At 33.9% G+C, this 25,016-nt stretch overlaps 1 protein-coding gene across 6 annotated transcripts in view; it reads left to right on the plus strand.

Moving 5' to 3' along the window:
* The window catches only part of LOC128212040 (uncharacterized), a 125,274-nt gene that overhangs the window by 10,139 nt on the left and 90,119 nt on the right, over window positions 1–25,016 (plus strand). The window contains exon 1 of one of the 6 annotated variants that reach the window (XM_052917276.1): window positions 10,637–10,775. The exons of 2 other annotated variants lie outside the window; for them this stretch is intronic. The gene's annotated coding sequence lies outside the window, so the exon portion shown is untranslated. 3 more of the 6 variants (XM_052917281.1, XM_052917274.1, XM_052917272.1) reach the window with 3 other exon arrangements.

Here is a 25,016-nt window from a genome sequence, read left to right on the forward strand (position 1 = left end):
AAAAAAATTAAAGGAAAAGAAGTTAAAATGTTTGTACAAAAAAAAGTTGTATGAGTGTATGTAAGAACATTGTTTATTATGAGAGTGTGACACAATGTTTGGAGCCCTGTCATTTTCATCGGAAGCATGTTTATATGTTTCACAAAATACCGAGCAGCATACATAAAATCATCAATTGAAAACTATAATGTTTTTCGTTAACCTTACACATGAAATATAAAACAGTACACATTAAAAGTAAACAAATCGCTTTAAAGGGCCAATATAGAGATGATATGTAACCAAACCAGGACAACGATTTGACAGATGACATTACCATGATATCGTGGCAGAATAACAGGAAACTTTATATGTAAGGAAAACAAGCACACCCCTGAGGGTTACCATGTAGCCTTATCATGAAACTTAATTTGTTATCAATTGTTTAGCTCGAACGATAAATTGGTAAACGTAAACAAATCGCTTTAAAGGGCCAATATAGAGATGATATGTAACCAAACCAGGACAACGATTTGACAGATGACATTACCATGATATCGTGGCAGAATAACAGGAAACTTATATATATATATTATTATAATATGTAAGGAAAACAAGCACACCCCTGAAGGTTACCATGTAGCCTTATCTTGAAACTTAATTTGTTATCAATTTCTAGGCTCGAACGATAAATTTTTAACATTAATATGAGGATACTATTGTGTTCCACATTTGACTTTCGAGATTTAATTGGCAACACTTATTGCGAAATCCTAGTATGATTTTTCTATATGATTTACTGAAAAAAATCTTAATTTTGTTATTTTGATTGAGATGCTTTCTTTTAAATGTTGACAAGAACTTCTTCGAATCTCCGAGAACCAACTTCAGCATTCTTATTGGCATTGTTATTATACAGATAACAGTTGTCGATGCTAATCATAACTTTCATTATCTATTTTCGACAAAACAGATTATGCAGCTGTAGTTATTAAAGAAAACAGTTTTGCAAAGTCCTGTCTGGAATTCTTAGTTACCGTGTGAATACTGTTCTCTTGCCGTTACGACAGGAATTGTCTTATACAAATACGAGCTGCGATGACCAGGTGTAACTGTATGTTGTATTTAGAATTGTCTCAATTGAGCATTTAAATAGGTTTGAAATGGTTATATCAATCGTAGAATTATTTATTTTTTTCGGTCGCCATTGAAGCAACATTCATTTCAATATGAACAAGTTGACCATTATTAACATGCGATACTTCATGACATGAAAAAGAATGAATACTTCATATCTGCTGTTTGTTTTTTTGGTAAAATATAACATGCATACCACAGTTTTTTCCAAAAGAATGATAAAGACATTGATTAGTAATATTGCCAACAGAATGCCAATGGTTCTCAGATAAGGACTGTTCACTTAATCACCATGGTCAAATTGACCGCTCCGGCCACTGACCAATTCCAAATTGGGCAAGACAATTATGGGACTGTAATGACAGTTGATAGATGGTCATCTATCACGATGATTTATTGAACGGTGATTACTGGCCGTTGGTATGAGCCTTGATATGAGGCCACGACAAATTAAAAAGAAAATAAAGAAATGCTACGTTTTGCAAATTTCAATGGAAAACATTTTCATGATTAGAAGTAGATGGCATAATAAAGATATATGCATTATGAAAGCGTTACCAATAAAATGTTTTGCCCTTCTATTTTGTGTCAATGTGTTTTGATGAAAATGCAATTTAGATTATGTGATTTGTTCTTTTAAAATGCTTTCTATTAAGATAAATTGTCGATGAAAATAATACTTTAACAATATTAATTTCAATAGTTTGTCTTTTAAGCTTCTTTAAATTCAAGATACACTCTTACTCCCAAATTAGATTTACCACAATGAATACATTTGTTTTTATTTTCCAACAAAGCTTAAAAGAGGTAAAAAATATTGGTTCTTATGACGGATACCGCGTTTAATATGAAAAAGGTGCAGAAAAATCTTTTAATCAGTTAATCTTTAAGCACTCACTAATCATTTAGTATTTTTGCCTTTTTAGCTTTAAAATACACGGTAACAATCTTTTTATCAGTAATTAATATTTTTAGTTAGTAGTTTAAGTTTTATCACTCAAAATAATGTTGGTTATACATGTGTATGTATTGAGTTTGAATAAGAGTGTCACTTTAACATTTTTACCTATCATGAGAAGAAAATTGTAAATACCAACAGTGTGTATTCATTTCATGTCGGCAATAATCTCAGAAACCAAAAAATCACTTTATATACACTGGTTCGGAGGATATAAACATATGTCAGATATCTGGATAATAAGAATATATGCCTTTCTTGTGATTAATGTTCTTGTTTTTTCCTGTGTGTGGCATACATGCAAGCATGATAGCCGACGCTTAGTGGATGTAATGATGCAGGTACATGTCGAACGCGAAATCATGACTCGATTGGTACAGCACGTTTTGCATGTGTAAAACAATCGCAACGCAGTCAATCTAATGAATTACCGATACTCACCTCTGTATACCAAAGTGGATTTGACATAGGTAGTAAGAGTGATTGCAGTATTTTGTTGTTTCTTTTATCGATTTGAGGAGTATATTTGTTCATACTTTGGAGAATATTTGTTAGAATATTTAGAGCGAAAATAGATAGTTTAGTCATTTTTGTCATTCATGAGTGTCATAGTTCTGGTAAAATGTTGTTGTTTTTTGTACTACTACATGTATACCTACTAGTTAATCCTTGTTAGTATTTGGATATGGACATTGCTGTCGTCTTCATCTTCGTAACAATCTTGAACATCAACAACACAATCATTTTCATAATCATTAATGATGCATCAAGTAAAACTCTTTACAATGCTGATGTTTTATGCCTCGCAAAAATCTGAAAATGTTGACACCTGCATATATATGATGTAATATATTATTTCTGCAGGAGTGAGTTAAGATGGTTTCGATTTCAATATCCGATTCCGTTTGTTTTCATTTTAAAATGCTTACTGTGTAATATAGGGGCTGTGACCTTTTTGAAAGGTAGGGCAACACTTTGGCAAACTCAAAACACAAGAATAAACAGTTGCAGCAATAATGTATTGGCATTTAGGTTCTAATGTATGTATTGCAATAATTATTCTACAGGTCTAGCATCGTTTTAATATGAAGACACTTTGTGAATTATTCTGGCAGACAAATATTAATTTCTTTGGAGATCGTGTTTAAGTGCAAACAACTATATTTTTTCTTGAAGAAACTTTGTGAATAGTTGTGGCAGTGACAACTATTAATTTCTGTAGGAAATGTGTTTGAGTGCATATATCTCTTAGGTTCTTTTGATGCTGATATTCATTCTGATGAAGATGATTCGAGTTCATGGCTAAGTGAGGAGTTCTCGTATTTGAGCACACACATACATGTATAGCTTTTCCTGTTAGTGATCTTCACTTTAGTGTAGATGATATATTCACGAAACGTGTGGATGAATGGAACGTCTTTAATGGTAAAGTGAGTGGGGGCCAGTAATGATATGTTACTGAAAAGCCCCTGGATAATTTTGTGGTGTATACATGATTGATTTATATGCTATTTAATATTTCATTATTTTTAATGCGAAATGCTTGTGCTGTTTGTCTCTTATATTCAGAACATATCTGCAAGTGCCAGAGAGTATCAAACCTTCTATATCTAAATTTCACTTTGCATCTTCGGACATCAACCCAATGACAATTTTTTTGTAAATGTAAAGTGAATTGACATTGTTATTGTTCAGTGCATCATTTTATGATCGTGTGTGTTTAGTTTCTGAGATATATCTCAATAATATATGTCTTGAATTATATGCAGTTTGATTTCATCACAGAGATTTATTACAAATGCAAACAGCGCTAAATAAAGCATGAGCACTTTCAAGAGATGCAGAATTTGAGATGTGGTGTGTCTGATTGTGGTAAACTGTGCGATATGTGTTTTATTGTACCTTTTATGAACGCGTCACATTATGTTGTTTATAGGGCAAATCAACATCCCATTTCTTTCAAAGATGTTCTACAAAAATTATGTTCGGTTATCACGTGTTATCGGAGAATCTGCTTATCTCAATTAAACCTCTTTATTTCGCATTTAAAAGAACGTTACAATTGACCACAAACACGCGGCAATAAAATTGATAACAAAATATAAATAAGGTCGATCATAGAATAAAATGATATCGTAGAATAGGTGTATTCAGACCATGGCGACGTGACGACATGAAAATGTTTTAGACATCTATATATATGCAAAATTTGTTCGAAATAGTCTCATCTTTTCTAATGCAATGTCCCTGATTATCAGTGAGCGTTTCTGGACCGCCTAAGCTCTCATTTTTGAGACATCGTAATTTGTTTGAAATACTCCGATGTACTTTCATTACAGATTTATAAATGAATGTAATAAATATCCTGTCATCAGAAGAGTTGATGTATCACTCTCGACGGTATTAAATTACTCGTTCAATTACATGTTTGTAACAGTCTATTCGAAGCACTCAAAGTCAGTGAGTGGACCAAATTTGTTCCTCATCATTAAATTATATCATACTAAGCGTTTTATCAGAAAGATTTTTCTCTTCATTAAAATTTCCATTTAAAGAACTTTGCCAGACAGGTAGGGGAATTGTAAGACATTCTCTTACATCAACGTCGCGTGCGTTTGTGTCAATAGTTTCAGTCAATATAAGATTTCATTACCACTGGCATTTGAGTCTTGGTTCTAGGTAGTTATCTGAACACCCATTAGTATCTGGAAACTAGACAGGAAAGTACAAAATTAATCAGACATTTCTTCTATGGGTTATGCAATATTGACAATATATCAATGAATAAAGAAGTGTTCGTCATCTTTATGCAAACTGATTGATGACGTCACCAGCAAATCTACTGCTACTGATAATCATATTATTTTACTAGTTGGCACAGAGCAACCATTTTAAGCAAACATTGAATTCATAGCGGCTTCTTTATTGAAAAATTTATAAAAGGTAGCATTGCTGTTATCTGCAGTGTTATATAAGCTAAAACGCCGTTATTTTAACTTTTAAAAAAATAATCCACAAGCGACTTAATTTCAAAATTAAAAATACTAGGATTTCCTGCTTATCAACCTTCATTCTTCTTGCCAACCTTATAGTCATCTGTAAAACAGATTTTGCTCATTGTTTCAATTATTGGCTTCCTGGCCTCCTGAAAAACGTCTGGAATGAAGTTGACTCTTTGTTATTCAACAAAAGTGCTTTTCTGAGTCTGTGTCTAGACTCTGACTAAAGACAATTCGTAAATCATGGGTCCAGCTCCAATGAAAGTCATTGCTGGGGTTTAATATATTGTCCTGTTTGGCAAGGGAAATCGAATAAACATATTTGTTTATAAAAGGCTCGTTTTAAGTTTTAATCCTGTATAAGGTCAGGCTAATTGCACAGTAATATGGATGTATTTTTTTCCGGACACTTTGAGACTAGATTCTATTGATGCTGTTCATTCATTTAACAATGATTTAATGCATGTAAACTTAGATATTTATTTGCTTCCAATAATTTCATAAATGCAAACTTACACACTGAGGCGGCAAATGTAATTGGGGCATTTATTTACCATGAGCTATTTTTTATAAAAGTGAAATAAAAAATATTTTTTAAATAAAATCTACAGAAGACGAAACATGATGAAACTTAAATCGTGCCATTTATGTTTAATTAAGCTATTTAATTGTATTTAGACAAACTACTACTGGCGCCCCCTTTTTTCACACCTCTAATGGGGTTTTTCTGGGAGTCAATTCCTCGCTCCATGCTAGTTATTACATGCGCGCTTATCAGACTGGACGCTTGCCATATGTTTAAGTTAAATGTTTGCCAAACCCCTCGCAAAGAGTTCATTTTGCGGTCTGGGCAAGACCAACCAGATACTCTTGGGTTGGGGACAGACGAAGACCATCCATATCTAGGAATATTTCTTGAGGAATGGGGGGCAGGCAACATGCGCGTGCTAAATCATCTTCTTAGTACAAACCAACTACCCAGAGCTGAGATCGAGTACTATTTGGCTTTAATATATACCACCAAGATATTTGAATTCGCGGAGAGTTATGAATGGAATAGTGTCCTCAATTTCGATTATTCATACCGGGAGTTGCAGGCCGAACATTCATTCCGTTGGGGAACCTTCTCGCCACATATGGAAATGCAAATTATCGTGCCAAAACGCCCACGAGTCCCAATGTAAGGGAGTCAGGTTAAGACGAATCGTGAGGACTGTCGCATCTTCAAAGCGAAAGGAGCCTGCCCATTCGGCTCTAACTGTAAATATCGCCATCCGACCGCAAAAGACACCTCCCAAAAACATTATAAGACAAAAAACCAGTATGGAGCCGATCCACAAGTCTAATATATGAGGCATGGGAAAGACAGATCCCCGCGAACTACTACGATCGTGAATATTTGCTGTTAGGGATTAAAGACGGTTTTTATATTGTAGATCAACACAACAAAATTTCAAACTTTTCAGAGGTTGATAATTATTTATCAGCAACAAACGAAAAAATGATTTTGCAACGACTAATAACTTCAAATACCAAACTGTACAAGATGCCATGGATTTCATAACACATGATTGTTTCATGGCAAAGTTGGACTTAGCAAATGCCTATCGCAGTGTAAAAGTACATCCATCAAATTATAAAGCAATGGGTCTTAAGTGGAGGCTTAGTTTCGGTGCGGCGCGAAGCCCCGAAATTTTCAATCGCATTACGCAATCTGTAAGGATAATGATGGATCGTAAAGGCTACAAATCTATAATCTGCTACCTGGACGACTTCCAAATAATTTCCAAATCATATGAAAAATGCAAAAAGGCCTTACACGAACTTTTACGTTTACTGCGGGAACTTGGATTCCAGATCAACTACAATAAACTTGAAGGTCCCGCAAAAAAGATGCTTTTTCTTGGTGTAAATTTAGACTCCACTTCTATGACAGTAAGCATTCCAAACCAAAAGTTAGATGAGTTGCGGTCGTCTTTGCGGTCATTTATTAATCAGAAAAAAGTTTCAAAGCGGAATATTCAGAGTATGGTGGGAAAATTGAATTGGGTTGCACAATGTGTTTACGGGGGACGCTTTCATATGCGTCACCTTATTAATCGTTGCAACACCCTCAAAATGCCATGGCACAGGATTCGAGTTACGTGGGACATAAACAAGACATTTTGTGGTGGTTGGAATTTATGCAATATTTTAACGGAACTATGCCTATTATTGACAGTAGATCGGCTACCGCCGTAACGATTGATGCGTGCAAAATTGCAGCTGGTTGATTTTTCAATGGCGAATTTGTTTATACACACTGTACCCCAATAATTGCAAAATTACCCATTAACTATATTGAAGTATTGAGCTTGGAACCTGCGGCTCACCGTTGGGCCCCAGCTTGGGCAAAGTGGAAAGTATATTCACATTGTGACAATATGACTACATGTGCTTTTATAAACAGGGGTTCATGTAAAGACCTTACAGTGATGAATTCTCTCCGTCGTGTTTTCTGGCTATCAGCCATTTATAATTTCCGTCTTCATGCTGTTTATTATGCTGGACAGTACAACGTTTTAAGTGACAGTGTCAGTAGGCTTCATGAAAACACTGGAATATCAAGACTTCTGAGGCATATGTCTAACTGCGGCTATTTATAATTACAGGGTGACAACATAGTTAGAAAACAACCAATCACACCTGTCATGCTAAATCAGATCTTTTCTTGTTTGGATTTGAAATCATCGCTTGATGCCACAGTTTGGGCAGCTTATCTGGCAATGTTTTATGGACTATTACGCCGAAGTAATGTGCTGTCCACCGCTGGTGTCAAGTTTAACCCAGACCAACATCTTCGTCGAAGGGACATTATATTTTATGGTCTATATTTATGGTCTTTCTGCGGATGCCATACAGATGCTTGGTGATTGGAAATCTTCGTGCTACCAGGACTATATTAACAATGCTGTTCAAACTCGATTTCATATTGTGAAGGAAATACAAAGTTCTCTGAATAACCTTAAATAATCCCTATTCTATTTTGCAATTTTAATTATTGAGTGTTGTAGTGCGCTTATCATATTATGTAATTGTTTGCCATATTATATTTTGCCTGAGCTTTATACATGTATTGTTCGCGCGCTTCTGTAGTTTGGAGCAATAGCTTAGTTCATGTAATAAAGCTCCCTTTAACCCTTTATGCAGTTGTTTGTTTAAAAACAAATATGTTTGTGCGATTTTCCTTGTCATGCTCTTGTGATCGCAAATGTCATACAGTGTATACATATTGATGTTGGAATGTTGAATAGAAAGCATTTTTAAGCAATTTAAAATGCAAACTACTCTGATTCATGCATTATGAATAGTTTTATTATATAAATATTCTATTGGGATATATCCTGGTAGACAATTTTATGACAAGTGACTGGTTGAGAAGTGTATTCACCTAAAGCATCACTAAAAGAATCAATTTTCACATTTCTTCACTTATAATTGCGGATTCGGGCTTATACCATTAAAAGAATAACATAGATTATTCAAGACTTATGAGGTAAGTTAAATGGAAATGTTGGTACAGTAAAAATTGTCTTTAATTCAGAATTTATGTTCAAGAGTTAAATGATTAGCCTTTGGGCGATGATGACATTCAAAGACGGGTTCGCGCAACTATGTGTTTGTTCTTACATAATATAAACATTATCTGTTCGATGATGAATTTGATGTTCAGATTTTCGAAGTAAATCACGAGATATGGTAATTGAAAATTTGCAATGTCTTGAATCTGCTGATGGCAATGAGTCATCGCCATGCAATTGGCCAATAACATTAGGACTGAAGTGCATTACAACGATTAGCCTCTGGGCTGATGTCTGCATTCTAAATTTTGCATTAATATATGCTCTAAAGTTGTTTTATTGTTGTATTTTAAGAAATAGAACGTTATAAATATACTAAAGTAATCGTTTATTTGACTGCATTGCAATTTGTTTAAATATACCAATAACGCATCAACAAATCATACGTTATAAATGTAATTTTAATCAAAATAGGGTCAATGTCGAAATGATAAACATGCGTAACAAATCATATCTATAGAAACAAAGCTTTCTGAATGATATAGGATTTCATTTTCTTACATTGCTGTGTATGAAGTACCGTTCTAGTCAACAGTCGCATTATTCCAGTTCTTACATCAAAAGTAGAAGTTCACTACTAGATAGGAAAGTGTGCTTGTATCTTCAGGACATCAATTAGAGAAGCACCTCTGAAATAGAGATACTAGATTTTTAAATTTTATTGAGTCCCTCAATGTAATGGTGCACCTCTACGTCATCTTTATGCGACCTTCGGTTCCAATGGTACATCATGGTGACCGAAATATCTCTCCTTAAATGTATGTTCAATACAATTTTTGCCAATGCGTGTGATTGCATTTTCACATCGAATTTGGCCATGTGGCGGGGCGGAAATGCGCCGTATTATTCTTCGCCTCTTAAAGTATTTTTACCCCGCCACTTGGCGCATTTAAGTCCCGACTCTTGGTGAATTTTTGAATTGTCGCATCGTCGACCTTTTTCTACGAAAAGAAGAAAAAAGAAATGGCTGAGATGAACCATCAAACAAACCTGATAATATATCCTAAAATAGTCGTACCTACGAAACATCTTGCAAATGATTATGCAAAATGTATTTAAAACATATTTATTTAATATCAGAATATTCTTCAATGAATGTTCCGTTGCTATATCAATAATATTGGGGTAACAATGACGCAATTTTCCATTAAATTGGCATTTTGAATTTATTTGGCCTAATGTTTACCAATGAATATAAATTGGAAATGTATATTTTCTTGGTCGCTTAAAACAGTTTACAAAACAAACTTTATATTAAGAATAAATTAAGCATGTAAGGGATCAAGACTGTACCATGTTGACGAACCCTTAACGTGTAAGGTTTTTCAAAATATTCTTATCCGTGCTGTTTTTCAGCGATTTTGGTCTTTGTAATTTCAGTAAAGAACTTACTTGAATCGGTTTCATATTAAAGTGACACTCTTATTCAAAATCAATGCTTACATGTTTAGAAACATAAATTTTGAGTGATAAGCCTTCAACTACTTACAAAATAATGCATATATGGAAAATATTAATTACTGATAACAATATTATAACCGTGTATTAATAGCTGAAAACGCAAAGCTATTAAATGATTGGTGAATGCTAAAAGATCTACTATCTTCTCATAAGGTAGTAATAATGTGTTTCCAACATATTTCTTTCAAATTAAACTCAGTATCCTTTATAAGCACCATTGTTTTCGCTATTGATCATTCTTTTTGATATAGTAAAACAATTGTATTAAATGTGTTAAATCTTATTACGGAGTTAGTGTAATAGTGCATCTTTAATATAATGCATATTATCTGTTCGAACAGCGATATCCAACAGTGCGGTTGACGGGAAGGTTGCTGCTCTGTATATCTCGCTATGTGCACCTGCTCTCTGATAATATTTCAGCTAACTTGTCACTACAAACATTCATCATTTGATGATAGCAGTAGTATTATCTTACCGTGTAACGTTCAAGCCGACGTTTTCGCTTAAATATTTGTGTATGAATTTGCTGTACTACCTTAAGTGTTAGTTAAATTTTAAGTTTAAATGTTTTTTTACCCAATGTTTGGATATTAGACCCAGGAATTATACTGGAAATAAGTAAGTAGTCTTGTATCTAGTTTTATCTCTACGAAATATAGACTAAGACTTTATGTTCTATAAACTTTCACATATCATCACAGAACAGTGCCACAAAGTACTTACGTACTTATTGCGCGTATAAACACAATACATACAATTGAGATGACCATGCTAAACAAATGTGAACATTTCAAGTAGACAATTATAGAGGAGGCAAGGAACAATGATATTGATAGATAAATATGATAACATGAACAATCAATATATGATGCACAAATTTCTCAACTTCTTTCCTCTAAAGACACAAATTACAGATATATCTTTGTACCAGAAAGTAATAAACAACGAAGGCCCAGACAGACTATTTGTCTATTTAATATTCTAATTTTAGTGTAAAGTTACATCACTGTTTTCGCCCAAATGATATTTAAACACTGATCGTAGAGGTATTTGTATTTGACATTCCACTTAAGTCGACAAACTTTTCGATTGCCTTAAATATAAACCTGTGCTTAAGGTGAAATCAAATGATGATTAAATAGCAATATCGAATGCATCCTTCTATATTATTGTAGTCAATGTATAGTACGTTCTTAATCAGTGAAGTGATAACCTAGAGGCGCTTGTAGTTATTAAAGTGACACTTTTATTCAAAATCAGTACTAACATATGTAAAACAAACATAAATTGATCAACCTTTAACATCTTCCTGAATAATGCATTTATAAAATATTAATTACTGATAACAAGATTGTAGCCGTGTAGTTAATAGCTTAAGATACAAAACTATTAAATGATTGATGAGTGTTAAAAGATTTACTGCCATCAACTACCGTCTCATAAGATAGAAATACCGTGTTTTCTGCACCTATCTTTCATATTAAACTCGATATTCTTCATAGAAACCATTGATTTCGACATGCATTCCTCCTTTTGGGCATAATAAAACAATTAATTGTGGTAAATCTTATTTGGGAGTAAGAGTGCATCTTTAAAGATACATTGAAGGAATTTATTATTCATATATCTTTCAAGTTGTGTTATTGATAACTGTACTATAGGCCGCTGGGTTTTAAAACTATTAAATGGTGAGCCCTCTTTGTGGTCGGTATGATGATAAACGCTTATGTATTTCGTTCATATATCTCTTCCGCATATCAATGACAATGCCGATACGCTTATTTCTGCATTACATTTTCATCATTTAATCTGCACTAAAGATCTTTATACAACGGTACACCTTTGAATTTAAATTAAATTATAGAAGTACTGTAACCGTAACGTAATTTGATATCTTTAAACCGCTGGTTGTGTTTATTTACATTTTGTGCATTAGATCGAACTTGCATTGACCTCTTCTGCTGATTTCAGACTCCCTGCCTTGTGTAAGATTAGTATTTAAACAGTTTGATAATACCCTTGGCCATTGAAATGTCAAAATAACAATTGCTAGTATTGGGAGATAAGCGGTGATGATGACAGCAAAAATATTGTACATGTCATCGACGTTTTCATTGTGTAAAAGAGGCTATAAATTGCACAGACAATATATATCGAATGAAGGGAACGGCAACGAAATCAGCATTTTTGTATCCAAAAGGTTGTATGAGAGTCCTATGACGTAAGAGTAAACTGTTAATTGCGAGAGTATGCCAAATTGTCTTTTTCATTAGAGGCATGTTCACATTTTTGACAAAAAGCCGAGCAGCAAACATGCTTTTATCAATTAGAAACAATGAAAAGAAAACTGTATTTTATGTTTGAACATATAGGCCCGGCTGGCTGTTAATGTTTTTACCTGGATGACTTTCAAATAAGAGGCAGTTCAGCAAGCGACTCTGCCACATAGCTTTTGCCAAAACGCCTCTTCCCTTTTTAAGTTATTTTGTTTCTGATTGGTTAAAAGAATCCTCCGAACCAGGATGTTTAGAGAACAAAGATAAATCGTAGACAAAGCAATCTATGTGTTCTTCATTCTTAACAGAAATGTATTGAAGCTTAGAGGGACTTACTTACAGATTTCATTATTTCACCAATTGTTGAAATTGAGTTATTTCACTAACTGTTATGATAACAAACAAACAGCAATTGGCGATTAGAACAGAATTGGTTTAAACAGAGCTTTAATTAATCCCTTTTAAATAGCGTTAAGTTACGCTTTTCGGCTTTTGTATCAAATATTACAAGCAAGCTGTAATATGAAGTTTGGATGACATAATGTCATTGAAACAATCATTTAGTTCCCTTTGCACACACACACACACACACACACACGCGCGCGCACGCACGCACACACACACACACACACACACACACACACATATTTGTGTCTATGTCTAACCATACAAAACGTAACAGAGTCCCTTTGGAGGACCAAGATGGATATGATTACAACATGACAACGATTGGACAAATGGCATGCCAAGGATATTCTGGCAGACTAAAGTTAGACTGCATATGTTTGCATAATAATGATATCGTAGCAAATTAACATGTAACTGCATATGTTGGTATGACAATGAAATCTTAGCCGATAAGGATGAAACTTCATATGTTGGTTTGACAATGAAATCATGGCAGATTAACAAGGCTCTTAAAATGCTATCAAATTTTTGGCTTCAACGATAAAACAAAACAGGAATATTATTAATATTATTTTTTTTTATTTATTGTATATGCAAAGGCATAACAACTTTTAATAAGGAGAGTTAGCAGACAAATGTTATTACGGCCATCTAACATATTTCGTCTCCATTCTTGATGAAAAGTTCAGTATGAACCTATATTACTAATACAATTGTTAATGAAGACCTTCTGTTACAATGACCCTGGGATTTCACGTTTGATGAAAATCCTCTTTTCCTATATAATGCCAACGGTTTCAAGGCATTGAATTTCGAAATGAGTTTTTGCTCCTCCGAATCCGCTTGTCCCTTTAAACCACTTTAATAGGTAGCTTAATTGGCATTGTTATAATGCATGTATCAGTTGTAAGTGCTAATCATAACTTTCAATAGTTATATTGGGGAAACATAGATCTTGCAGCTGTGGTTATTAGTGAGTGCAACAGCATACAGGCTCTTGTCTGGAATCCTTAATTACCTTGTGAATAGTGTGTCTGTTGTCGTCATCACAGGAATTGTCTTGTATTGTATGTTCGTGACTAATATTTTGTCGGCTGATATTTCTGTTCTTGCAAATAATCTCCGCATTTCTCTCAATCCAGATATGTTTATTAATGTGGCCAAAGATTTTATCTTTGTAGGGCAGCATGATAAACCTGATACCGTGAACACTAAATGACGTAAATGACGTGATATATTTTCATATTCCTTTTATATGATTTTCTAATGGGATCTAAAGCACATTTATTAGCTCAAATTGAAAGGAGGTTCTTTTTATCATTGTGGTCAAGCCGACCGCTCCACTTTTTACCTTTAACACTTCAGAAGCGAGCAAGTCAACCATGAGTCTTTATGACAGTTGACTGACGAGTTATTGATTGATCGCTGGTTTGGCTTGAGAGAATAACACGTTAAATGTAAAAGAACATTAAGAAAGTTTACTTTTACAGCGGTAAATATAAATAATAAAGAAAGAAATGCGAGTTAGTATTACGGCAGATGATACAGTATATGCGGCACTACATGTTACCTGTAAAATGCTTATCCATGTTTTAATGTAAAAGAAGCATAGAGGGAAATGCTATGTGCTATCTTAATTGTTCATTAAGATTTTCTTTTTAGACTCTCATGATCAACTGATTAATTTGGTCATTGTTAATTTATAACTGTAGTGATGACTTAAGGGGGACGTTGCGCTTTAATCAATAAATAAACTATTGAGCGCATATTCACGCGGTTTAACGTATTCCATAGTGATGTCATATGCCGTACATCAAGTAATTATTAGCCGATCAGCATGGATATTACAAAATTCTGTACTCTTATTTTTATTATAACCATATGATATACAGTATAACAATACACCTAAAGAAAGCCGGCGTACCTAGTTCCGCTGCAAATGCGGTCGGATCATTTTATGCCTACTCCTCTTCTTTATTTTACTGGTACTCTGTCAAAATAGTTACAATGATTTTATTGCTTAGTTTGTCATTTTATACTAGTGAATGTTTAGTTTCTTGGATATCTCTAAATAATATTCGGGTACATTTCGTCCCAGCCTCTATGTCTTGAATTTGATGCAGCTTGATTTTATCAGAGAGATTTATCACAAACGCAAACAGCGCTCAATAAATTACAAGCACTTTGTTGGTGATGTGGATCTTCTTCAGACATGTGCACTCTGATTGCGGTAAACTGTGCGAAATGAGTTTTTTATACGTTTTTGAACACGTCACATTGTGTTGTTGATATGGGAATATTCCATCAATTTCAAAATTATGTTCGCTTATCACGTCTTAGCTGCGAAACTGTACATCTTGTCAAAACCTCGTTACATTTCACGTGTAAACGTCTAATTGAGCATTTGGCGGATTTTCTTTATGGACGCAATCATGTGACAGTTTGGCAAAATACGATACAATAAAGCAACAGAAAATGGTAACAGGAAATCAAAAACGTCGATCACAGTAGATAATCAAAAAGTTTTGTCCAGATGATGACGCTGATGATTTCGACATTAAATGTTTGAGACTTGTAGATCCTTGCAAGCTTAGTATCCTGTTTTCAGAATGAAATGTCACTGGGCATGAGTGTGCGTTCCGGGACCCTGGATGCTCTTGTTTCAGACATCGTTCTCTGCTTAAAGTACTGAGATGCATTTTCAAAACACATTCATTAATTACTGAAATGAAGATCCTTTCATCAATAGATCTGATGTATCACTCGACTATATTGAATTACTCGTTCAATTACATATTCGTAATTGTCTTTTCGGCGCACTCAATCGTTTCAGCGATAGGAACATATTTGTTCCTCATCATCAAACCATATCATATGTAGCTGTTTATCAGAAAAACATTTCTCTTTATATAAGTTTCCATTTAAGGCACTTTACCAGACTGGTAGGGGATTTGTAAGACATCCTCTTAGATCAATGTCCCGTGTGCTTTTGTCAATAATATCAGTCAATAGATTTATTTCCAAATCAAGTACCACTGTCATTTGAGTCTTGATTCTATGCAGAGATCGGAACACCCCATTACCGATATGAACAATATATTAATGGCATGCAGTTGTTTGTCATCTTTATGCACTCCGATTTAAGGCATTCGGTCCATGGCATTTGATAGTAAATTACCCTACCCTTTGAGACAAGATCATTTTAGTTCGTGTTTTCATGTATGCTGTAATGAATATACTGGTAATAGTGTCCATACTGCATAAGTTTAAACGTGAACTGTTATGTGAAATCAAATACGTTATTTTAAATAAAATCTACATAAGACGAAACAGGCTGAAACTTTAAACGTGTCATTTATAAATAAATACGCTTGAGCCATTCCCCTTTCCACACTTGAGTTATCGCATATGTCGTACAGTGAATACAGTCCTGATGTTGGAATGTTATATATAATGCAATTTTGATGGAATTTAAAATTCAAACTGCTCTGACTCATGCGTTATATGCAAGGTATTCATAATATAAACTTTGTATGGAGATATGTTCTGTATGTCAAAGATTGTGACAAGTAAATGATTAAGAAATATGGTTATATAAAGCATTAAAGAATCAAGTTTCACATATCTTGATCAAACTTAGTTATTGCTGATTGGGTCGTATAACATTGAACGGACTTCTTGAATTATACAAGACTCATGAGGTAAGTTGAATGGTGTTCATATTAAAGTTGATGGGGATAATGATGATGATGATGATGATGATGATGATGATGATGATGATGATGATGATGATGATGATGATGATGATGATGATGATGATGATGATGATGATGATGATGATGATGATGATGTTGGGGATGATGATGATGATGATGATGATGATGATGATGATGTTGATGATGATGATGATGATGATGATGGCGACGACGAGGCTATTTCTTATGGTTTAATTTCTATATTTCCCTCTTATATTGGAGTTTTTCTTACAGTATTTTATACTTTTAAGTGTTTAATGATGAGCTATATTTATATTTGTTAAATCAAGTATAAGCCAGTAATTTGGATACATAAAATAAGATACTTAAATCTGTTACAAGTAGCATATTTCGAGTTAAGTTAAGTCCTGTTGCTCCAGATATTTCAGTTGATCCTTCACGTATGCTTTTGTTAACAAACTCATCAATGACTATATCACTAATAAAATAAACCCATATTCCAAGAATAGCGGAAGATCATCAAACTGTCGTAAAAATACATAAATATCCGCCAGGTGCCGGGCACGCGAATGGGTTCAATTACACTAATTACAACTGCCATGGAATATATAAATATCATAAACAGCTCAGCTTGATTGATGTTCGATATAGATTTTTCTGGGATATATTAATAATTAGCTGGTTTTATATGTGTTCCCCATGATGTATCGCTCGTGTTATATTTGTAGATCTTTCATGTAATGACAAATTGTACTTAAAATTGTAATTAATTGCTTGCAATAAAAGTAGTTTTTGTTTGTTTTGTTGTAAAACTAATAATAACTGAGTTCATTTTTACTTTACTAAGATAATCGGTTTCATGGGGACGGGTGCATCCACACCTTTCCCCCCTTAACATGTCAAAGTGTTTGCAAATATGGTAGAACACAAATTTATAAATTGAACCAGTATGGACCTGTTTGTACTTAAACTAGTCATCCTACAAACCGCTTTGAAGACTATGTTTTTGATTCCTAAGGAAGGATCGCGCACGTCATAAGTTGCGCCCCCACCCCCACCCCGCGTGTGCGTCTTCTAACGTTCAATATGTTTCCTTCGGTCACCATACCAGTTTTATAATTGTTGATCGCTTTTTTTTCTATTTCCGACGGTTTATGAATAGGGCTGTTTTTAAAATGCGAATAGTCTTAGCCTGTGAACAGCAATTATAATGTCGTTGCTTACAGCTCGTAACAACTATACATCATATGCTTTTTACGATTGATTTAGTTTGTCGGGGGCTTGACAGACTTATATATTACATATAAATATGCTCTCGAAAAATACGGCCACTAATACATCCACTTTCGTATCATCCTGTTGTTAGCGATAGTATTGATAATAAGGATAAAAAGATGAATCTAGCTGCTATAATTAGGAGTTTTTTTGTTTAAACACTATTTATTTCAATAAAACAGTTGTTGTTGTTGTTGTTGTTGTTGTTGTTTATTTCCGTTTGAACAACGCTTGAGCGTAATCGAAGGATTTACTGTGGCAAAGATAGATAAGTGATATATGCACCAAACGAAATAATCACGAAATAATTGAGAATGAAGCTTTGAAGCTTATTCTTGTCTCGCTTTGCCTTTTCGAATCACAACAACACGTTTGATGTATATAGAGAATATTAGGTTAGTGCCGTTGATAAAGGAAGTTTATCTGGCAATGCGGAGGGATTTATCGAGTGCTAAATTAAACACTATAAAAACCTAAAAATCATAAAGTATCTTTAAAAGTAAGGGGGGGCAACTGTTTTTTCCCTGTTGAAGTCATCACACTCGGTATCCATGTTTAAATCGCCCCCCAAAATAGTTCTTAAAATTTCAATACGTTTATATTCAAAGTCATTGAATTTCAATACGTCAATATCAATTCAAAACATAAAACAATACTTTTAAACGTGCTTAAGCATGGATCAGTCTCCAAACATTATCTGATGATGTAACAATTATTCCGCAAGTCACAGAGTACAGTACACAGGTCAAGATTTAAGATCACGATTGTTTACAAACAGTCGCCACATGTTAAATGGATTAAATTGATGTTGATAGTGTTGGATGTTCCGAACTGCACCGGCAAAGAGATCATTCATTTCTGTTGTAAGTGATATTTTGTCATTCACCACAGAAATGGAATAAACTATCGACGAGTATCGTTGAATGCTGTTTCACAGTTTCCATCATTTGCGGGTGGGGTAAGATTTTCACATCACATGTAGATTTCAGGTCGATTGTTTTGCCAGTGTCATTATTTTTCATAATGATGGGACTTTATGGGCGAGTGATTGTTGAGGTCGGCTGTTAGTGGTCCATTGATAAGATACTGAAACAGCATTTGTGCTGTTCTTCTGACATTGCAGAATATATAAAAGTTCGTTTTCACGGTCACATGACCATCTGACTGTAGATAAACATCACGTGGTCTACTATCCTAATAAACTAAAGTTTACACGGCACCTTGTTATTGGACCGATTTGTATGCAAGTGACAGGATAAACAAAAACACTATGCTTATCAAATTGCGGTACGTTAATAAAGTCATCTTTTTTTCTATAGTGTTAGGTATATGATATTGTAACAAAATACTTGATCAAGGAAGATAAATGATATGTCGCATCGGTATGATACTTGTCAAAAATATAATGGCTCTCTTATTACGGATTGTATAACAACATCCGTAAGCAAGCTGGAATGCAAAGTATTTTACTTTATTTCAACGTTCTCGGAAAAATATAATATGAGTTGAGTCATGTTTAAACTCAACAAAAGTCATGTTTGGTCACACCATGTCAGTTTGGTATTTCCGCTGTCCAAATCAAACACTTCTCAGGATCTCAATGAACATGTATTTAAGTATTTAAGACGTAGCGCTATGCTGTCCCTTATGGAATACAGAAAACAGTGAATCCTCGAGTCATCATCAAGGAAACAGTTAGAGGCAAAGCTCAATAAGACAAATCTCAAACTAAGTTGTTACGTCTGGTGGTTCTTCTTTCTATCATACAAGTATGGACATTTTCTGTTCAATGATGACTTAATCATTTAAATGGTAGAATATTTAGTTATTGAACAATTGCAATTTCTTGGATTTGCAAGATCTTCTGATTAAAAGAAGTCATCACCATGTAATTAGCCCGTAGCGTTGTGACTGTAGGGTATTAATAGGATTAGCATCTGTGATGGTTGCTGTATTCTAAATTAAGCCATAATACTTTCACTGGGAATGTTTACTGGTGGTATTTAAGGATAGTTTACGCTATAGGACGATTGCTGTATTAGTTCATTGTAATACATGCTCTGTACTCGTTTAATTGTGGTATTATGAACTTATTAAGGCGAAATTGTTCGCTAAATATTTGTATAAAGATTTGAAAACTTTTGAGACGTTATAAAACTGAGCTGGTTGTCTGCGCTTTTGCACTTTTTGTATTTTAAAGTTATGAAATAACACAAATCCATTCCGGATTATTTAGGAATATTTTCTGTTCGAACAGCGATCTCCAACAGCGCGGTCGAAAGATATTGCGCTACTCTGTATCTCTCGCTTGATAAACACTGATCAATGTGTGAAGATGTAGGTTTAATATTTCAGCTGACTAGTCACTACAAACATTCACCATTTGATGATAGTTGAGCATTAAACCGTGTGAACTTTATGGCAACGTTTATATACTGGAATGATATACTACCTTAAGTGTTAGTTTAATTTAAAGTTTAAATGCACGATTTTTTTCTGTTTATGGATATAAGACCCCGGATTTATACTGAAAATAAGTAAGTACCCTTGTTTCTTGTTTCGTAGTTATACTTAAAACTATAGATTAAGACTTAATGTTCTATATACCTTCACATTTCATCATGAATTACTATTCATTAAATAAGTGCTGTCAGGTACCGATGAACCCATTGCGTATACAACTACAATACATTTGCATTGGAGATAAACATTTTCAACAATCCATTTCAAGTATACAGTTAAAGAAAATGGCAAAGGAACATAGAGAACGATGATAGCATAAACATCATTAAATAACGCACAAAAATCACAAATAATTTTCACTAAAGGATGTTTATATTGCATATCTACCTTTATACCAGACATAATTTTACACCAATTGCCCAGATAGGGTTGTGTCAATTTAAAAGTTTAAATTTAGAACATATTAAAATTATTGTTATTTTTTTATTCAAGATGAAAGGTATTTGGTTATGGATGATACAGATTTCGATTGCTTTAAACATAAAATATCTGCTTAAGAATTTGGTGAAATCAAACGAAGATTAAATAGCCATATCGAACGCATCCTTGTATAGAACAGTAGTCAACATGACGTACGTGCACGTAAATCAGTGAAATGATAACCTAGAGGCGCATGTGGTTAATAAAGATACCATTATCGTATATCATTCATCTATTTTTCAAATTGTATGAAAAATGACCATTTAACTAAAGACTGCTTTGTTTTAAAAAGCCTTCTTTGTGGTCATTCTGTTGATAAACGCTCATATCTAATGTATTTTGTCCACACATCTCTTTAATATCAATCATAAAGATATGCGCAAACAAGTGTATCGGCATTGTTATCACAAATTCTGCACCATAGATCTTTAACACTCCTTCGACATTTTTTTCCATTGAACCTTTACAGTACCGAAATGAAATTTGATACCAGTAAAACCACTTCACCTGGTTGTGTTTATTCACATTTGTGCACGAGATCCGCATTGCCTTGACCTTTTAACATATTTTATTGAATGTATCCGTAAACAGTTAAATGCGAAATGTAAAAAAACAATACTTAGAATTGAAAGATACACGGATAAAATAACAGCAAAACCTTCTTTGTATATATCATTAATGTTTTCGTAAGTGAAATAGCTATAAATTCCACATACAATGACTATTGATGAAAGGTAAAGGCAACGAAATTATCATTTTTGTATCAAGAAAGTTGTATGAGTGTCCTATGACGTAAGAGCAAACTATAAATTGTGAGAGTACTGTGCCAACGAGTCATTATCATCAGGGGCATGTTCACATTTTTCACAGAAAGCCGAGCAGCAAACATACTTTCATCAATTGGAAAATAAGATGCAAAAATATGCGTTCTTACTTACAACAAAATTAACCGTTGTTTAAGAACAAGTGCCGAATAATCTTTATTTAATTTTTAAACATATAGACCCGGCTGGCTGTACACGTTTTACCAGGATGGTTTCGAATAAGTGGCAGTTTGGCAAGCGACTCTGTCACATAGCTTTTGTCAAAACACCTCTTCCATTTTAAGTGATTTTGTTTCTGATTCATTCAAAGAATTCTCCGGGCCAGGGTGTTTAGAGAACAAAGATAAATCGTAGACAAAGCAATCTATGTGTTCTCCGTTGTAAACAGAAATGTAAAGAAGGACTTATTTTATTATTTTGTTTTTTTCAATGAATTGTTGAAAACGTCATTTAAACAAGCATTTAGTCCTCACGTGTGTTTGAGTTCATGTCTGAGTATATAAAACGTGACCTAGTCCCTTTTGGGGGGAGCTAGAGGGAAATGTTTCCATAAATTGCAACACAAAACCGGGACAATGATTGGACAGCTGGCACGCCAATACTATTCTGGCAAATTGATAATGCCAACGGTTTCAAGGCATTGAATTTCGAAATTTGTCTCTGTTGAGCTCCTCTGAATCCGGTTATCGATTTATCCTAATTTGCATATTGTTATAATGCTTATATCAGTTGTTAGTGCTAATCGTAACTGTTATTAGTTATTTTGGGAAAACATAGACGTTTCAGCTATGGTTATTAGCGAGTGCAACGGCAAACAGGCTCTTGTCTGGAATTCTTAATTACCTTGTGCATAGCGTGTTTATTGTCGTCATAATAGGGATTGTCTTATAAAAACAAATGATAATATTACTAGAAGTTATTTTATGACCGTGACTTATGTTTTGTCGACTGATATTTCTGTTATTTCCAATAATTTCCACATACCTCTAAATTCGGAAAAGTTTTTTATGTCACCAAAGATTTTATCTTTTTAGGACAGCATGATAAACCTGATACCGTGAACACTAAATGACGTAAATGACGTAATATTTGCTAAATCACTGTTATCGTTACGAAGAGGACAACAATTACTTTTCATATTCCTTTCATATTGTGTTCATATGGGATCTGAAGCACATTTATTAGCTCCAATGGAAAGTGTTTCTTCGAAAGGAGGTTTTTTATAATTGTGGTCAAGCCGACCGCTCAACATTTCACTTGGAACACTTCAGAATCGAGCAAGTCAGTCATATAAGTTGTGTTAATGACAGTTGACTGACGAGTTATTGATATCGATAATTCATCGCTGGTTTCGCTTGAGAGAATGGCATGCTTAATGTAAAAGGAAGTTTAGGAGGATAATATGTAAAAGGAAGTTTAGGAAGATACTATGTAAAAGGAAGTTTAGGAGGATACTATGTAAAAAGAAGTTTAGGAGGATACTATGTAAAAGGAAGTTTAGGAGGATAATATGTAAAAGGAAGTTTAGGAGGATAATATGTAAAAGGAAGTTTAGGAGGATACTATGTAAAAGGAAGTTTAGGAGGATACTATGTACAAGGAAGTTTAGGAGGATACTATGTAAAAGGAAGTTTAGGAGGATACTATGTACAAGGAAGTTTAGGAGGATACTATGTAAAAGGAAGTTTAGGAGGATACTATTACAAAAGTACATTTTTCATAAGATAGATCCAAAAACCATTCAATGACATTGAATCTTCTCAGGCTTATCATTAACATTGGCCTTTCGTTTGACATTTAGCGATATAATTAAAGAATCGCTTAACTTATTTCCTTAACTGTTGAGTGAATAAAGATTTTTTGGAATTTGATATTCTGATTTTGTATAAAGTATACGTATATGTTTATCTGGAAATGCTCTACTTGGTAATAAAGGGTTTGTGGTCATCTGTTGGAAAGATAAAATTTGGGCAAACTCAAAACAAACAAAAGATAGTTACAACAATATTGTATTGGTTTCCATGTACTTACATATTTTACAAAGTTCTACTTGTCCAGCATTGTTGTATGAAGGAGCTTTGTGCATAGTTCTGGCAGTGACAAATATGACTTTCAGTGGGGATCGTATTTAAGTGCTTACATGTGTAGTTGCTGGTCTTCACTTTTGGGTAGATGATATATTCACGAAGCCAATGGTGAACGAAGGTGTATTCAATAGTTTAGTGAGTAGGTCCATCTATGATGTTACTGATCAGCCCCTTGATAAGTATGTGGAGTTTATATGCTGGGTTTAAAGTTTCTTTACTGAAAACTGTATGTAATGTGTGTTCTTTATATTCAGTACATGTCTTGAATTATGCCAGAAACTACCAAACCTACTATATGCAAATGTAACTTTGTATTATCTGGCATCAACCTTATTGTTTTATTCTTGTAATTTTAAAATGTATTGACATTTTTATTGACCAGTTTATCATTAATGACCGTGTGTGTTTAGTTCCTTGGATATCTCTAGATAGTTTTCGGGTACATTTTGCTCCAGCCTCTTTGTCTTCAATATTATGCAGCTTGAGTTTATCACAGATAATCATCTGAAATGCAAACTGCGTCCAATAAATCACGAGCACTTTGTGGGTGATGCAGATCTTTTTGAAGGATGTGCAGTTTGATTGTGCTAAACAGTGCGATATGTGTTTTGTACTTTTTTAAACACGTCACTTTATGTTGAATTCTCATTCATCAGAGGTTCAACATTGCTAAAGCTTGGAATGTTTGAGACATATAGTTCTGTTCCGACTTAGTCTCCTGTTTTCAGAATCAAATGTCAGTGGGCATGAAAGCTCCGGGTGTTCTTGATGCTCTGGACATCATACTTTGCTTTAATTACTGCGACGTTTTCAGAAAAAAATTATCAATAACTTAATGAAGATTTTGTCATCAATAGATTTTATGTATCGCTTGACTATATTGAATTACTCGATAACTTCAATTACATATTCGTTAGTGTTTATTCGCAGCACTCAATTGCTTTAGTGAGTGGACCAATTGTGTTCCTCATCACCAAACTATATCATACTTAGCTGTTTATCAGAAAAGCATTTCCGCTCTTCATACAAATTTCCATTTAAGCCAGACTGATATTGTAATTGTAAGACATTCTCTTACATCAACGTCGCCTGCGCTTGTGTCAATAATTTCAGTCACTATAAGATTTATTTCCAAATCAATTACCACTGGCATTTCAGTCTTGAGTCTAGGCTGATATCGGAACACCCCATTACCAACATGAAACTGAACAAAAATCTTCAGATCAGATCATTTCATTCAGTGATAATACAATTTTGACAATATAGTAAATTTTATTAATCACTTATTTTTGTCATATCCTTACACTCTTATTGATGTCGTCACAAGCAC

Source organism: Mya arenaria, chromosome 12 (genome assembly GCF_026914265.1).
Source record: "Mya arenaria isolate MELC-2E11 chromosome 12, ASM2691426v1".
Classification (NCBI taxonomy): Eukaryota; Metazoa; Mollusca; class Bivalvia; order Myida; family Myidae; genus Mya; species Mya arenaria.